General features: G+C 48.3%; 1 protein-coding gene across 5 annotated transcripts in view; it reads left to right on the top strand.

Moving 5' to 3' along the window:
- The first annotated feature begins 403 nt into the window (after positions 1 to 403).
- The window catches only part of Cep250 (centrosomal protein 250), a 41,903-nt gene continuing 38,745 nt past the window's right edge, over positions 404 to 3,561 (top strand). For 3 of the 5 annotated variants that reach the window (XM_031372443.1, XM_031372447.1, XM_031372446.1), the window contains exon 1: positions 604 to 744. The gene's annotated coding sequence lies outside the window, so the exon portion shown is untranslated. Of the gene's footprint in view, positions 534 to 603; positions 750 to 3,561 lie in introns of those variants that run through there. The other 2 variants (XM_031372445.1, XM_031372444.1) reach the window with 2 other exon arrangements.

A 3,561-nucleotide genomic window follows, 5' to 3' on the forward strand; every position in this document is an offset into this window, starting at 1 on the left:
AAGACTACAGTGTACTCATATAAATGAAATAAATAAATCTTTAAAAATATCCAATGCTAAGAAAATACGTTAATAATGATTGTACAATATATTATCAAAAGAACTCCCCGTTCCTAGCGGAACGCAGCCATGTAAGGGTAGTCATAACCGGGCAAAGTAGCATTTAGGGCTTGTGGAGGTCCAAGTACTTCAAACGACACAGAATTGTTTGGAAATGTTGGGTTTCCTGAGGCTGCTTGGAGGATGAGGAAAGATCGAAAGCTGAGACATTCGTTCGCCCAGATTTAATTGCAGCTATCCGCTTTCACGCAGTTACCACACTCGCCTTCGTTGGCGGGACAGTGCGCAGGTGCACCTAGAGGCTTTACGCATGCGCAGTATTTAACTCGGAAGCCACAGGAGGAAGTGAGGGCGAGTGTTTCTCCTCCACCTCAGAACGTTCAGGGCTAGAATTCAGAGACTGTGACTGTCTTTATTTCTGGAGGGCGACTGTGCGCCTCACTATAACCCTTCTTTCCTTTTGGGCTTCTCTTGTAAGTTGGCTGCCAGTACCTAATATGGCGAGAGGCTTGCACCCGCACCCCGGCGCTCGGCTCGGCTGGGCGGTCCCCCACGAAAGGGCGGGAGTTTGGGGGGCGGGGCCTGGCCTCCGGACCGAGGTCCGCCGGGGCCTGGCCTGTGGGCTGCTGCTGCAGCGGCCTGGGTAGCTGCGGAGCGCTTCGGGATCCCCGGGAGCCGGCCGTGGTGAGGTGGGGCTTGGGCAGGCGGGAGGCGCTGAACGTAACGGTCCGAGGCCAGGGCGCCCGCGGGATGTCGCCTGGACAGCGGCTTCCTGTATTCCCGGAGGAGCCCGGGGCCCAGAGAGGGGCTGGGACCTGTCCCAGTGGTCAGGGCTTGCCTTCCTCAGTTTCCTGCTGCAGCCGCCGCCCAGGAAAACCTCACACGCGGGTGGCCCTCTGCCGTAGCCCAGAGCTGACGGGATGAGATGCTGTGCGCCCTGCGGACCTCTCTCCGCGCACCCGGGAGTTTTGCAGCTCCCCTGTGGCCCCTACGGCTTTGCATGTGATCTTCCCCAGAAAGTCCGGTCCCAGCCCGCTGCTCCATCATCAGAACTTTAATTTTTCAGAACTCAAAGATCACTTCTTCAAAACCTTTCCTAGAGGCCTGCACCAGGCTCAATTAATCTGATTCTTGGCTTTTGCGATCTTTGCCTGAGTCAGTGTTCTGCCTCTCTTTCGTGTTCTGGGCTTGTTTGTTAGAAGTCTAGTCTTCTTTTTAACTCTTATGCCCTATGACTACCAGTAACTAAAAAAGTTACTGAATAGCCGAAAGATGACAGCTCTGCTACAATGCATTACCTACAAAGGCCTCTAAAATCCACGCAGCTGCGTGTTGTGCATTCTGTAGATTTCACGTTTTATGCATGAAGAAACAAGCACTCATAAATCACATTCCACACTGAGCTAGAATCCCCTACATGACTTAACTAGATTGCCTTTGAGTTGTTGTTGATACATTAGCCTGTAAGAGGTGGAGGTCAGGGTTAAACTCACATTTCAATAAAAGGGCTGCTTTCCCGCCCCCCCCCCCTTTGGTAAGGAATTGAACTCAGGGTCTTATGCATGCTAGTTAGTGTTCTACCACTGAACTAATAATAACCTCACATCCTCTTTTTCTTTTTCATCCTTTTTATTTCGAGACGGTGTCTTACCATTTTACCAAGGCTGGGTTTGAACTTAATGCTCATTTGTCTTGGCCTCCCAAGAATGAGATTTCAGGCCTGTGAGTCTAGGCTGGGCCCTGAGAGGGCTTACAAAGGAGGACTGATAATAATATTATCAGATCGATAGTTTTCTTAACAAAAATCAAAGCCAGCTCTGTGCAGTCCTACTGGTGCTCCTACACCCTACACCCTGTGCTTCAGGAACATTCTGTTTGTTCCTTTTCCTCGGAAAGCTTCAGGCGTGGGTGTCATTATTTCATTCCCACTAGGAAATGCTCTGCGGTGCTGTGGCTCTTACACTTTCTGACTGACTTTGGCAGCTAATGAAGTGATCTGAGGATTTGGAATCAGATTAGAGTTTGATTTCCACTTTGCTACTAACCAGTTGTGTCTCTTCCTTTAAAAAAAAGTGTGTGTGTGTGTGTGTAATCTCCATACTTGGAAGGCAGAAACTAGAGGATCACAAGTTCTAGGCCAGCCTGAGCCACCAAAGCAAGATACTGTCTCAAATAAAGAAACACAAACCAGTTTTTGTACTAGAGGGCCTTACATTTTGGTAAGTTGTTATACATAATAATTAGAGAAAGATAGACTTGGTAAGTAGAGTGCCTGCACATATGGATAGAAGTCATGGTACTTTACATTGTACAACTTACTAAAAAGGTGAGAATTTGGTCAGAAGCCTGGCTAGGGAGCAAATCATGTGGATAACAAATGAGTGTGGTTCTTGCTGTGTTCTACTCACAGGAGGGTAGCTGGCTGTGCGGCTGGAGGAGTGAGCAAAGGGGAGATGACAGAAAAATAGGATTAATTCATTTGGCTAAGATGGGCCAGTTAGGACTCTGGGAAAGTATAGATTCTCTTTATCTTTAATTGGCTGTTATCTAGGGGGTGTTTTTTTGTTTGTTTGTTTAGACTGGGTCTCTATAAGTAGCCCAGGCTGTCTTCACATTTACTATGTTGCCCTTGGAAGAATCTCATTTGTAGCAGTCCCTCTGCCTCAGCCTCACAAGTTCCTGATTCTAGCATGTCCCACTGTGCCTGTCCATTTGTCCCTGTGCCTGTCCGTTTGTCCCACTGTACCTGTCTGTTTGTCCCACTATGCCTGGCTGTTTCCGCCTGTCCATTTGTCCCACTGTGCCTGGCTGTTTCCGCCTGTCCGTTTGTCCCACTGTGCCTGGCTGTTTCTGCCTGTTAGTTTTGATTCTGAGTGCATATGTGTGTACAAGCATATGGTGCAGTTCTCAGGTGGAGGCCAGGGATGACTCTCATGAGGGCATTCTCTCTTTCAACTCTGAGTTCTGTGGGTTGATCTCAGGTTGTCAGGAATGGCAGCTAGCACTTTTACCCCTGAGCCACCTCTGCAGTCCTGTTTTGTATTTTAAAAAGATTCTCTAACTGTTTTATTGGGAACAAAACAAAACAAAATAACAGAATTTAGGAGGTATCATTAGACCTGGGAGGAGCTTTGGCAGCGTTCCAGTTGTGTTGCTGTACAAGGAGCTAGTCCAAGTTTAGTATTAAGCCGCAGTTTATTATCTCAGGCATTCACCATGGGGAAGAAGTATGGAGCAGATCAGCGATGTTTCTGGCTTAGCCGGCTCAGGCAAGGCCGACCGTGGTCTGAACCTTTCCATCAGGGGCTGAAAAGGTTCCCAACAGGGCTGTTGGCAGAAGGCCTAATGCTTTCTCCTGGGCCTCCTTAGGTACTTGTGTGTCCTCAGGACAGAGCAGGTATTTCTCCAGAGAGGTTGATCAGAAAAAGCGAACAAGCAGCAAGCCATAGCGCCTTCTGTGACCTTGTTTCAGAAGGCATTTCTTTTTTTTTTTTTTTTAAG

Source organism: Mastomys coucha, unplaced genomic scaffold (genome assembly GCF_008632895.1).
Source record: "Mastomys coucha isolate ucsf_1 unplaced genomic scaffold, UCSF_Mcou_1 pScaffold15, whole genome shotgun sequence".
Classification (NCBI taxonomy): domain Eukaryota; kingdom Metazoa; phylum Chordata; class Mammalia; order Rodentia; family Muridae; genus Mastomys; species Mastomys coucha.